Source organism: Myxocyprinus asiaticus, chromosome 3, assembly GCF_019703515.2.
Source record: "Myxocyprinus asiaticus isolate MX2 ecotype Aquarium Trade chromosome 3, UBuf_Myxa_2, whole genome shotgun sequence".
Classification (NCBI taxonomy): domain Eukaryota; kingdom Metazoa; phylum Chordata; class Actinopteri; order Cypriniformes; family Catostomidae; genus Myxocyprinus; species Myxocyprinus asiaticus.
Genome location: NC_059346.1, coordinates 10,481,855 through 10,497,189, shown reverse-complemented (window position 1 = coordinate 10,497,189; position 15,335 = coordinate 10,481,855).

Here is a 15,335-nt window from a genome sequence, read left to right as displayed (position 1 = left end):
TAGATAGAAGAATTGTGATGAATTCTCCAAGAAGCTTGGAATGTCTTATCTGCCAACAACCAAGAAAAACTATGTCCAGGTGTACCTAGGAGAATTGGTGCTTGGTGTCCATATGGAGGCAAATGTGGTCACACCAAATATTGATATAGCTTTTTTATGTTTAGTGGACTTTTTATGACATTAATTGATAAATAAAAACTATTTATGGCATTTATAAATAAATAATGATGAAAGCCAAAATATAAAATATCATAAATTAATATTTACTGAGTAATCCATTATTTTGTAGATGGGGTTTGAAATGGCAATTTTCACCTATGATTTGGAGAAAAACTATATCTTTATTTTAATTTTACACAGAAATAGGTTGGTCTGTTACTAAAATGAGTTGACTCCAGCAGCCTTTGTTGCATTATATCCCAGTGGTGACAACTTTTTGTGTTGTTTTTAAAAGTTGGAGTGCCTATAACTCCAGAAGTATTAAAGGTATCTTATGATCCTTTTAGATTCCGGTTCAGCACATATGTTCCTTTTGGTATATTCCTTTTTAAGGCCCTAGATGGTTAAATCCCAGAGATATGGGGCTCACAGTGTGGCTTGTAATGGAAATTATTAAGACTTTGTATTCTATTGTTTCTCTTCTGGGTACTTTGTGTTCTCTCTGTCTGTTCTCTCCTCTGCATACCATATAATGTGTGGACACTCTGTATTCTGCTTGGTGATAAAGTGTGTGTGTACTTTAGTTGACCTCTCCTTATTCTACACAGCAACAGCATTAGTAGAGTAAGACATGAGATGTTCATGCACCCAAGGCATGGACCACTGAGTGGTCAGTGCTGAGAAGAGCCACTCTGCTCCTGGTACAGGGTATCACAGAAATCATGCCCAGGCAGAGTATAAGGTAGAGGACACAAAGAGCTCTTTGCTCTTCACCTGTGGAAACCTTTGATTTCTGTATGGTGACTGAGACTACTTCCAAGTATTATTAAAGATCCAGAAAGACATTTTCTGCCTCTGAATCTCTTATTTTACGAAATTTCCACAACAGGCTCCATCCATAAATCGCTCAATTTGACACATTTTCAATGGTTGAAAACCAAATGTGGGTCACATGGTATAAAGCTACTTTTTCTTTTCCAACAAAACAAAGGTCTGAAGTACAAATAATGTTGAAACTAGAAATTTTTATTCATTCACATAAAAACAAAAATATCAATCTCTCACCATGGCATATAATGCAACAAGAGGTGATGAAGTCAACTGATTTTAGTAATATGCCTACCTATCTGTGTAAAAGTAATATAATGATGCTGACACCTTTCTAAGGTTCTTTTTTACCCATAATTTTGCTCCAATTCATAGGCAAAAATCTTAATTTTGACCCCCTTTGACATAATAATGGATTACTCAGTAAACATTGATCCATGGCATTTAATATTTTAGCTTTCATCATCATTTATGTTTATCGTTTGTCATAAAAATAATTAAAAACATTAAACATTTCAGCTGGGAAAGTTTTTGAAATTTGGTTGATTTGATATGGAATAACCCATCTCTCCCTCCATGTTAACTAAAGACCACCAACACTGCTAGACCAAGTATTCTTATTGTCATGACTGATAGGGTGACAATGAAAGATCATCTTCACTCTCTCCCCAGAGCCAACCAAGAACTTTGATGGAGCCAGGCCACCAGTGTATCCAGTTTCATTGCAAATAGCCACCGAGATGCTCAAAATTCACGTGCTGTAATCTCAACATCAATATTCCACTGAACAGTCATCTTGAATGTACAGATAACATGTTTCAGCCAGACCATGTTTATTATAGGTTTAATGAGGGTTGGATTCATGCACTGTCCCACACATAGCTTAGGCGGCACTAATACCAAGGTCATGAAATCCAGCTTGGCTTTTCCCTCAGTTAGCCTTCATTACATCCAATTATATTTCAGCTGCCCATGCACTTTAGTCAGTTGGTGCCAAATGGCATATAGATTTCCTGCCCTTTCCCTGGCCCTGTGTTATGAAAGTGGAGAGGCTTTTGAGTGGACAGCAGGTGGTAAGAGATCTCTCTCTTGCCTAGGCCACATTCCCACACTGGCATCTCATCAGCTGCAAAACAATTATGTCAAGCCCTCCTGACCGAGAGATGAGTTGCAGTTCAAACAAAGCAGTAGAGGAAGTTGTTTGCTCGGTTGGTACACTACATCCAGTAATGACACAAGCAAGATGATGTTAAGCAAACACTGAGACTTGGTTTGTCCTAAGTCCAGACGCAGCAAAACATTAGATGAACTGCATATTTCTCCGCAAGGTCAAGCGGTACTGTGAAAGGAATCTCTCTTTGCTGTCAGGTCCTTGCTCTAGGGTTTGCACCATTGCCGTCATGCTGTTTAACATGGCATAGAAGGGAAATTAGCACCATCTGTGTGACTGACGTGCAAATCGACCTACAGAAGCTGGGGCAGCACTGCAAAATCTGGGTTGTTCGCTTGCTGGACTGTAGAGCGCTCTCTCTTGGGCCTGTCCAGGTGTCAGGGATCAGAACAACATGACAGTGCCTGGACAGTCTTTCATGCTGTGAGAAACATGTAAGAGAAGATGAGATCCAGAAATACAAGCCCAAAGCTACCACACACTGCTGTTTGTCTTAACGTTATGCTCAGAATGTCTACAAAAAGTATTCACTAGTGCAAATTTGCAGGCTGTGATGCAGTTTTACCCAGAAGACATGAATATAAACCACAAAAACAAACCCCAATAGTTTACATAGGAAATTAAAGGCCTCCTGTGACTTCTCAGTCAACGGAGAAAGACACCATAAAGTTTTGTGTATGTCCTATATTATGTCCCTTGAGGTTATATCTTGCATTTTGATGGTGGGAAGCCTTCCTTCATAGTGTGTGTTCTAAGTGACACAGAGACCAGGAAGCAGCACAGTACGGGGCTCTTGAATTTGCTCTCTTTGCTTATTTTCTCCTGTCTGCTCTCTCTGAAAGATGGTTGGAGTTGGCAGACTTTGACTTTGCTGGGGGTCTAACCTCCCAATCCATGTGGAGTCCATATAAACACACAGTGCCATGCAGACTTGGCCAGGCCGAGCATGCAGCCAGATAGTACAAAAACAAAACTAGAAGTTCACCCAAAAATGAAAAATCCGTCATCATTAATTCACCCTCATGTTCCAAACCCGCTATTCTTCAGTAAAACACAGTGTTAGACAGAGTGTTAGCCTCAGTCACCATTCCCTTTCATTTAACAACCCTCTATGTACACACTGGGGAAAGAATCACCATTGGCTACACTGTAAAAAAAAAAAAAAAAAAATGTAAAAAGTCTGGCAGCAAAGTTTCCAGATGGACACCGTCAAATTACAGTAAATAACCATACCACAAAATTTTATGCAATATACTGTAAAAATACAGAGCAGATATGGGGGGCAGTGGTGGTTCAGCAGTTCAGGCTCTGGGTTACTGATCAGAAGATTGGGGGTTCAAGTCCCTGCACTGCCAAGATGCCACTGTTGGGCCCCTGAGCAAGGCCATTGACACTTTCTGCTCCAGGGGCACCATATCATGGCTGACCCTGTACGCTGTGGGGGAAAAAAAAAAGAAGAAGAAGAATTTCACTGTATATGTGCAAATGTGTGATAAATAAAATTATAAATTATTATTATTGTTGATCAATGTTCATTAATCAGTGAAAAAACATATATTATGCCAAAATACATTAAGAACCACTACCTTTCAGGTTAATCTCTGTAAATTTAGGGCTTTTATTGGTAAAATATTGCTTTTTTTCATTACAATAACTAAGAAATATTGGATAGAAATGCAATAAGTACATAAAATCAAAGACAATAGCAGCACAGTTACACAATTAATCAGCCATTTTACAGCATATTTTAAAAAGTTGATTGGACAGTGGAAAAACAAGCATATTACAAAAAAAAAAAAAAAAAAAAAAATAGCTACATTTAAGGCCAATCTCTGTAAATTAAGGGTATTTAGTAGTTACTTTATGCAACTGCCCCATCTACCTAGTTATTTCCTGTAAGATATTTTGTTTCTCCAAGTAAAAAAAACTACAACACAATGTATAAACACAAATGTACTTATAATTTATAGCATTAAACAGTCATTTTAGTGAATTGCGAACAAATTTATTGTTAAAAATGTTCATTTAACAGTGGAAAAGCAAGCTTAGTATGTCAGAATACATGAAAAATAGCTACATTAAAAGGCAATCTCTGTAAATGTAAGGTATTCAGTGGTTATTTTATACAATTATCCGATAAAGGGTTTTACTGCCAAAATATTGGTTATGTGAATAAAACTAGAAAATAAGTAGAAATGTTTAAAGGAATAGTTCAATATTTTGAACCCTGGGCCCAAATGACATGTTTTCATAATCCCTATAGAAACCAGAACTTCGCTAGCTCCCCTGCTCCACCTGTCCGGTAACACCAGGAAGCCCCCTCCTACTCTATTGTATGGGCATATGTGACAGTCTTGGAAAACTATGATAAATGCTATGATAAAAATTGTAAAAAAATAAATTAAAAAAAGCTTTCTGTCAGCAGTTATTTTTGGATTCTTCTAGCTCTTGTGGAGCTTACACCGGCTAAGAAGGTAATGCGTCTTTAAGAAACAATTGTTCCTATCCAAATAGCAGAAATAACAAATAACATACTGACACCGGTATGACTGTACGGTGAGCGTCATGTTTTGAAAAGCGTTTATCATAGTTTTCAAAGACTTTTGCATATACCTATGCAGTAGAGTAGGAGGGTGCTTCCCGTTGTTACCAGACAGGTGGAGCAGGGGAGCTAGCGAAGTTCTGGTCATTTGGGCCCAGAGTTCAAAATACCAAACTATTCCTTTAATAAGTAGCTACATTCAAAGATACATTTCTGTTTACACATTCAGACATTTTAAGGATTTAACTAGTTTTTACACATATGTTATTTAAATATAGGTTTGAAGATGTACAAATGTCAATAATTATTGCAAAATACATCTTTTTGCAAGTGGAATTTTTGCCAATTCTTGCTTGATACAAGACTTCAGCTGCTCAACAATCCATGGGTCATCATTGTCTGATTCTCCTCCTCATGACGAGCCATACATTTTCAATAGGAGACAGATCTGGACTGCAGGCAGGCCAGTCAAACACAAACAATTTCTCAAAGCAAGATTACAAAGAATTTAGGTATTTCACCATCTACATAATATTGTGAAAAGATTCAGGGAATCCGGAGAAATCTCAGTCCGTGTAGGTCAAGGCCAGAAACCACGGCTGAATGTGCGTGACCTTCGAGCCCTCAGATGGCACTGCATGAGAAACCGTCACGCTACTGTGTTAAATATAGCCACATGGGCTCGGGAGTACTTCAGAAAACGGTTGTCACTTATCACAGTCTGCCGCTGCATCAGAAAATGCGACCTGAAACTATTACGCAAGGAGAAAGCCATACATCAATTCTATGCGGAAACGCTGTCGAGTTCTCTGGGCCTGAGCTCATCTCAGATGGTCCAAAATACAGTGGAAATGTGTGCTATAGTCAGATGAGTCCACGTTTCAGCTTGTTTTTGGGAAAAACGGACATTGAGATCTCCGTGCTAAAGATGAAAAGGACCATCCTGACTTTTATCAGCGAAAGGTGCAAAAGCCAACATCTGTCATGGTAAGGGGGTGCATCAGTGCCCACGGCATGGGTGACTTGCATATGTGTGAAGGTACCATTGACTCAGAGCCGAATATTGGAATTTTAGAGAGACATAAGCTGCCGGGAAGTCAATGGTTACAGAGAGACAATGCCAGGCCTCATTCTGCACATGCTACAACAGCGTGGCTTCGTAGACACAGAGTGTGTGTGTTTAACTGGCCTGCCTGCAGTCCAGATCTGTCTCCTATTGAAAATGTATGGCTCATCATGAAGAAGAGAATCAGACAACGACAACCATGGACTGTTGAGCAGCTGAAGTCTCGTATCAAGTAAAAATGGGCAAAAATTCCACTAGCAAAACTGCAACAATTAGTATCCTCAGTTCCCAAATGATTAAACAGTGTAATTAAAAGGAAAGGTGATGCAACACAGTGGTAAACATGCCTTTGTCCCAACTTTTGTGTGTGTTACTGGCATCAAATTCAAAATTTGTTTATATTTACAAAATGCAATTAAGTTGGTCAGTGAAAACATTGGAAATCTTTTCTTTGCACTTTTGTCAGTTAAATAAAGGTTCAAGAGAATTAACAAATCACAGATTCTTTTTTTTATTGCATTTTACAAAATATACCAACTTTTCTAGAAATTGGGTTTGTACGTTTATACTTATTGTCACCATGGCCTATGAAAAGAACAAAACCTACAGTGCATTTCAGCTATGGCCTATATAGCCACCATCAGAAACACCTTATATTATGTAACTAACTGAACTCCACTGTATTCCAAAAACCTGTGAAAACAAGTCACAGACCTATATTTTTTCTTTGATCACCATAATTCATCATTACACTTTTCTGGGAAACAACTTCATGAGGTGTCATTGTAACGATAAATTGCAAGTTTGTGACTTGTTTTAATTTTAGAATACCATGGAGTTCAAATAGTTACATGATATGAAGTATTTCTGGTAGTGGCGAGATAGACCATAGTTGTTAGTAATAGAAAATCAATGCAGTTTTTGTTCTTTTCACAGGCCATGTTTACAATAAGTAAAATACAAAATTACACTGGTTTTATCCTTTAAAGTGATACTGAAATTGGTAGAACTTTGTGTTGTACTGTCCATGCTGTGAGTCCAAAATATTGATCTTCTCTAGCAGCTGCTCCTGTGCTCCATAAGTAGGTAACATTGAATAGCTCTCCATACACATTCATTGCATGGTGAAACTGTTAATAGAAACGGAGCGGATTCTGTTAAAAGTATCCCAATGCAAACTTTTTTTCACATATAAGTGGTAAGATTAGCCTACCATTTCCTTTTTACCATCTGTGTACTGAATCAGTAATGTCTTTGCTCTAGCAGGAGGCATGTCACAGTTCAAAATGTGGCCTAATTTGACATGATTATAAGAGTCTTTGTAACATATACTAGCAGAATCTGCCTTTTGCTCATTTATGTACAATAAGAATCATTTTGAGACCTTTTCCCCCAATGCAAATAATGTGTATTGGGAGGCAATACTTTGTTCCACACTTATGAAGCACAGGAGCAGCTGAAGAAGACAATAAAAAATATCTGGACTTCTGTCATGGCCACTAAACTCCACAACCCAAATTTCAACAAAGTTCAATATCACTTCAAGGGAAGTGGCCCAGTATGAGCCTGTGCCCAGCAATGAGTGCAGGTTGCAGACAAAAATCCTGAAGACAAGGTAATTTCAGCAAACTTTGCATTCAGTCACAAGATAAAACTTTACTATCAGGAAAGTGACAGGGGCTATGGAAGTTCAACCAAAAATTACTGCCAGGGGATCTTTCTTCCAAACAATTGCAGTAAATGGAGTCCAGCCCCTTGGCTTCAAAAAAGACAACAAATGTCCATAAAATGACTCCATTCAGCTCGTGTATTATAATCCAAGTCTTCTGACACCATGTGATCGCTCTGTAAGTAGAAAAGTTTTTTTTTTTTTTTATCCACTAATTCATGAAAATAGAGTCGATTTGCATTGTATTTACTTTCTTATAACCAAACCTCGCAAGATGGAGGTCTCACTGTTGCAATACCAAACCTTGTGCAGCCACAGTGGCCCCACAAAGATCAAATGGATAAATAATAATGGATATTATTGGATAATGGATACACAGTATAGATCAAATTAAAAAAAATTGCCACTCTCAGACCATTCGTATGGCATCAGAAGACTTGTCCATCTTTGACTATGCCATTTTCAGATTAAAAACAGTCCGCTCTTTCAACACCTGGATTGCCATGGTAATCTGCTGTAGATATCCACAAGCACAGTCTTTCCACATGACCTGAAATCACAAAATAAATAAACATTTTGAAATACTCTGTATTCCATTCACACAAACCAGCATATGTTTCACAGACAATGCAAAACCTCAACCAGAAATCCAGTTCTAATGAGGGTTGTAAAGTGAAGGGGGTTAGCCCTAGCAAACATCTCCCCTGTGCTTCTGACTACGGCCTGGAAGCTGAGCAGGAAAGGCTAACAGTAATGTAAAGTTTTTTGACTGCTATGTAATGTTAGCTAAATTTATAGGAATCCACATTATTTACTTGCCTTAGCTGCATCAAATTACTATCTACTTGTCCACTGTTAGGAATGTCAGGTACAGCTTAGACTAAACGGATGCTCTGAATTAAAGTTAAAAACGTTTTAATTAGCAATTTGTTTTTCACACAAATGTATCGATTCACTTCAAAAGACGTTACTTGATTGACTGGAGTCATGTGGATTATTTTGATGCTGCCTTAAGGTGCATTTTGGACCATCAAAAATTGGTTGCTGTACACTTGCATGAAGGGATGTAGATGAAGAAAGAAAGTTATATACATCTTGGATGGCCTGGGGGTGAGTAAATTATCAGCAAAGTTTTATTCTTGGGTGAACAAATCCTTTAAATACCCCCAGATATCCACCTATGGAGAAACAGGCATTTGTTTAGACTATCCATGCAAACCTTTTGGCCTTTTCCAGACAAACATTCATGAGAGACAGAAAATGTTCATTTCTAATTTGAAAGTTGTTGGTTTTTTTTCTTATCACACATTACAGATAGGATCTAGGCTACCCTAAGATGGAAAACAATATAAACCAAATGGGAATCTTTAATTAAAAAAAAGCTTACACGTCCACCATCCAAACTTGAATTTTGGCCACTAATGTATTTCATTAGCTTAACTGTAGTGACTAACATTTAACATTAGCTTGAAAGCAGAAAATCAATGAGAACAAGGCTGTTTTTCCATGATAATATTATGATGCACTTAACATTAGCTACAATACTGCACTGCATTTATAGATCAAGTTAGCTTTAGCCATTTAGTTTTCTTTATTAAACTTGGTTGACCATCAGCTATTAAGTTGCAGCAGGATGGGTATCGTTAGGATTTTATTGATACTACTGCTCTTATCGATACTCCTTATCAGTTCGGTTCTTTATCGATACTCTTATCGGTTCTTTTTCATTACTAAAAAATTGCTTTTTAAAAATAAAATATTTTATATAATAAATTCAGAACAGGATTAGATTTTTTCATATATATTTTAAATATAACTAAATGTTGTTTCTAGAGCAGCAAAGTCACTATATCAACTCAGTATCTCACTAGAAACAAATCTAAAATGTCAATAAAATAATATTCCTGACATTACATTACTGAGTGAAGTTTAGAAAGAATGAAGAACACTAACATCAGTCAGTATCAGTCATTCCTCCTGTCCTCCTCCTCTGCCCTGCTGATGTGTTTCACTGCCTACAGGTACCGTTGGTAGAGAGGAGAGGCTGGTTTGTCTCAGCCAGTAGCTAAATTGATAAAAATGTGCCATTTTTTAAGATACATGGCAAACTAAGCTAAACAGTTAGACTACATACAGACAGTTGTCATTTTAGTTTGTAACAATTCGCTATCAGCTGAGCAAGCGCACTGTACTTATGTAAAATAAACCTCTGCTCTCCTCAACACAGACGGGGCTCGGAGAGCAGAGGAGTCTCTGTCAGAGGGGAGAGTGCAGGCTGATAATAAATTACACCAAATCATTAAAAAGTATCGATAAAAGAACCAGTAATGTTGGAGCTTATTACTACATTCTTCAATAATTTAGCCATGGGGCCTGTTTAATACCAGGTTTCGGTACCCATCCCTAAGTCAATCATACAAATTGGACCATCTCCCACAGCAACCCACATATCATTAGCATTAACTTGCTTAACAAGAGCAATTTGAAAGTTAAGACAATTGGCTTAACTGTGTTTCAGACACTGAAGATTTGACTTATTAGACTTGCCAATACTATTAAGGTTACATAGCTTTTTTTTTTACAAGCTAACGATAGCTAACATTGCAGTAGCAATTTATCAGAGGAATGCTAACATTAGCTTCAAGACTGTAAATTTGACAACACAAAAGTGCAGCCACATGGTATGACACATTGAAAATATAATTCACATGTGTTATCTGAGACACTTACCTCAACCGGTGGTCGGATGACATGTCCGCTGTGGCTTTGATAAAGGTTGCTATGTTTTTGCTGTAGGCGCCATGCAGCAGGCTCGCTGAAAGGGCACGTTATTTTTTCCCACACAGTTATAATTGGATTGGACAGACACCCTTACACTAACCCCAACCGTCACAGCCATTGAGTAGAGACGGCTCTGCCAACCATTTGTAATTCATCAAATTTGTCAAACATGTGACCAATCATTGATCTTTCAGCGATTATGACACATCCGACGTTGGTCGTTGTGGGCGGGACAAAGTGGAAATTGGCAGCAAATTTGAATCTGCCTCATCTGATTGCATGATGGACATGCACGTGCACACAACACACACAGATATATGCCTCTGAATAAAGTGTGTTGTTGATTAAAAGTTTGATTGTTAAATTGATTTATGGAGTTGAAATTAGAATAATGCTATTTCAATTATGCTTTTGAATTATTCTGTTCAATGTCAAAATGCACAAATCTTACTTTGAATAAGCAACGAATAACTATACTATAATTATATATATATATATATATCCCATAATGTATGTCTGCCCCTTTAAAGTGCACCTATTATGATTTTTAAACGTGCCTAATTTTGTTTTAAAGGTCTCATACAATAGATTCACATGCATCCAAGGTCAAAAAACACTTTAATTTGCTCATAATTTAAATTGCAGCATTACCTTTTTTTCCCAGTGTTAAAAACGACTCGTTCAATGATCAGTTCTAAAGGATTCATTATAAACTACTCTGCTCTGATTGGTCAGATGTCCCAGTCTGTTGTGATTGGTCTACCGCTTACAGTGCGTGTCGGAAAGGAAACGGCCACTTCCATATCCGAGTTTCAGCTCCATCTGAAAAAAATTCTGTTTTACCTTACCAATTTGAGCCCGAGTCCGATAGTGATACGTCGGAAGATCAACCCGAACCACCATCGCAAGCATGATGAGAACAGGACGTTTCTCTGTGGTACGTTTATATGTAGCAGAGGCTAAAAGCTAACAGGCTAACAGCCTGCACTAGCTGTACATGTAAACAGACCAGAGGTGGGTTTTTTGTTACCAAATTACGTAGATTAGTACAAGAAGTAAGTCTGGAATTAGTAAAGACTCGTTTCAGGTGTTCAGAATCGGTTCTTTCTTTTGGGAGTTAATAACTCCATTTGTCGTGCACTTTGATTTTTGAAACTTTGCAGACTTTTTTACATTCACAAACAGATATATAACACACTACATGAAAGGCAATATTTGAAAAACCATAATAGGTGCTCTTTAAATACTTATATATTTACACATTTATAACACATTTTGTTAGATGTTTGTTTGTAAGCATAATATGTACTATTTACAAGTATTTACATTGAATTTACATTTATATGTGCTGTATAACAAGCACTTAAATGGTTCGGGCAGTTCTTCGAGCAAGTGTTTTCGTTTGGGCGCACATTACTGAGAGAGGAATTGCACGGTCGGTTTTATCGCCTAAGTGCAATGTGTGATTTGAATTCATGTTTCTTTTTCTTTTTACTTTTACATGGACGTCTCCCACTGAATGCGTTTACATACGCGTCCTCCCGCGTACGTCGGGTGGCGGATGTTTTAATCTGTGCTCAGATTTACCAAGAGCTGAAACTCTGAAACCAAAAGTTAGAGATTTTTAGAATAAATTCAAACATATCCCATGAGTTTCTTTCAAGACCAAATTATCTGGGCTATGCTGTCCACATTACTGCTCTACAGTATATGTCAACAACTGTCTCATTTGTGCCTATTTTAATTTCTCCTAAATCATTTTTGTAGTAACATCTGAGTCAAAGTTGACAACTTTAAGTATGAAAGAAAACTTAAATGTCTCTTTTTCTTTTTAGAATGCATTTTGTGTTTATGTACTGTATATCCTTTTTTTTAATCCTAAACGTATCCTAAACCTACAGTAAAGCAACTGATCAATGGCTGTTTTCGAATCAAACCCTGAAGTGTCTTGTCCGTCTCCAAACCCTTGTAATATATGTCCTGAAACACTACTCTCTCAGATCGTGTTCGGGGCAAGAAGTCACGAACATCTTTCTTTTGTACAGAGCATGCTTGGACATAAAGGACCAAGAGACGGGACTGTAAGAGAGCCGCAGGAGAAAAGAGGAAAGCCATCTCATCCTTTTTCTTCTATGAAACATTCTACATGTCGAATGACACTTAACAGTATCAGGTTGAGCACCAGACTATATATTATTGTACAGTTAGTGCTCTCACATTCTGCTAAGATTAATGAAGCTTGCTTTTAGGTGTAATGGCCTCCTGTATATTCTATTCACAGTGTCTGGCTAATATTGGCCAGTGTACTTTTTTATTTAGCTATGATGTAAAATGAAGAATTATTTAAGATTCTGCACTACTTATGGGTCACTAAACAAATATGCATTTGGGACATTTGCCTTGTCAGCGTGTTTGTACAAATGGTCAGATTTGAATTCCAACATTCAAAATATAAGCATATTCACAAGTAGTCTCAGACTTTGATGATTATTCATCAAGATGATTTTTCCTATTTTTCAAGTTCATGCAGGTACTGTATGTATGTTGGCGTTCATTGTACACAACACAACACTTTACCTAGAACTGTGCAATTAAATGATAGCACAGATCTATTTCTAAATTGCTAGTCATTACTCTGTCAGCTCTTTATTGAACGTCTTCCAGAGCAAAGCTCTTACCTGTTCAGTATCTTTGCCAAATCTTAGGAAATGACTCATTTGCTCCTTACAAAGCGCACTGGCAGAAAGATTTGTGCTTTTTTAGGAAATCAAGGTGTTCTACATGTTGAGCATTAGCTCTCTGTAAACTAGCCTCTGGTCAGTGTATCAGATTAGCCCATCCCCACAGGGCACAAATGTATACATCACTCTGTCATAATTTACAGATGATAAATTGAGTTTTCACATAGACAATAGCTATCTTGTTCCTTATTGCTTGTGCTTCAAATACACAGGTGAAGTGAGTGCAAAGTTAGCTCAACCAACCGGTGTTCGCCTTGAGCCACTTGTAACCATTAGTGCGTTTGTAGCAACAAGAGATCTGATTTTACTCAACATGTGCATACCGTCTTGACTGTGTCTTAGCACAACAAATAGCAAAGAAACAAAGGGAAGTGACAGCATCTTTCAGCAGCCATACACATTTTATATGTGTATACATATACATTACACATTTAATATACATTGAAATAGCATACATCAGCACTACATATGCCTTATATCCTCATAAACGCCCCCACATACTCTGTGATACTCATTTAGTTCAAATAAATAGTTTCATTGTTTCGAGTTTCTCATGACTTTGTCTTAGCAGTGCTAGAGCTCCTGGTTGGTGGTGCGAGATGGCTATCGCAGGTGATTCATCAGTGACAGTTGAAGGGAGGGCAGGTAATTACTCAGCCTCAATGGGACGCTGTGTTATTCTTGCTGTGGGTGAGATGCTTATCTGCTGGTCTTTAGGCACCTGGATAAATGAAGCAATCGTCAGTGTGGCTGCTCTTTCAGTTTAATGTAGATCAGATGTTTCTACTGTCCCACGCATATACTACATGAGATCCCTTTGTTCAGACAGTGTAGTTAATATCTAATGTCTGAAATTGCTAATACTTTCACTCATTCACTACTGTATATAGCGAATTCCACATAGTTGACAGTATGGGGAAAAAGTGAGTGCAAATTAGTGGATTCGGACAGAGCTAAAAGTGATAATGCTAACTTTTTATGGCGGTAAATATGGGTCATTGACAAATAAGGTTGTCTGAGGTGATAAAAATGAGAAATATTTATAAAAAAAAAACTGTTTTAAAACATGTCAAGTTCATGTAATATTTTTCCCTTGACAAAAAATGTATGAATGGAGTAAAAAGTGGAGTATCCATCAATTAAAAGGTGTTACAATACTTTCTTTACACCTTGAATACACCTTGTGTACACAACTTAATCATTAATTAAAAAAACAAACAAACAAACATATATTTCAAGGTAAAAAACGTGATTTTTTGAGTCATGAATACCAAGACATTTTATTAGTGTTACTCCAGTTGACCTGAATTTTTTTTTTCTTTTTTTTTTTTTTTTTCATAAAAATGTCAAAATATTATTTGCAGACAGTCATGAGGGTCTATAGGGGTCCTTTTTTTTTTTTTTTTTTTGGCCATCTGGATGTTGGTTACACCACCTAACTTTGATTTGGTGGACAAAAGTTTTTTCTAATATTAACACTATATTAAAAAGCAATTGTTTTTCTTGTTTATTTTTATAAAGAAATAATAATAAAAGAAAGTACTTATGCCAATATTTTTTTTTTCCATAACACTCTTTTCCAATTATCTGTTGTCCAATGTCTGTGTTTCTTTGCCCACTCTAACCTTTTCTTTTAGTTTTTTCTGTTTCAAAAGTGGCTTTCTCTTTGCAATTCTTCCCATAAGGCCTGCAACCCTGAGTCTTCTCTTTACTGTTGTACATGAAACTGGTGTTGAGCGGGTAGAATTCAATGAAGCTGTCAGCTGAGGACATGTGAGGCATCTATTTCTCAAACTAGAGACTCTGATGTACTTATCCTCTTGTTTAGTTGTACATCTGGCCTTCCACATCTCTTTCTGTCTTTGTTAGAGCCAGTTGTCCTTTGTCTTTGAAGACTGTAGTGTACACCTTTGTATGACATTTTTTTTTTTTTAAGAATTTTTAGCTTTTGGTATTATTATTACCATGGATTTTTCATTATTTATTTCTATTTTTTAATTTATTGTCCCCGAACGTTTACACCACTCAGACATTTAGACTTTTAGCCCCAGAAAAAAATATCAAAATGACTTTGAACTCTGAAAGATGAAAAATGAAAAGCATGTTCAACATAGCAGAGGTGTAAAAAAGTCTTTGTTCTGTTTGAATTGAATTTGTACTGTACTATTGAATAACTTGATAGATCCGGACAAGGAATGAGCATCATGTCTTTGACTGAAATATGTGTTGCATCCTGACTGAAAAAAACAACTACTGTACTTGAAATCCAGTTTGACAGTTCAGACTGAGATGTGTTTCCAAAAATATGATTTAACAATATTTCCAACCCACTTACGATGTAGTTTGGAGCAGGATTGTAAAAGAAGGATTTCATGTGG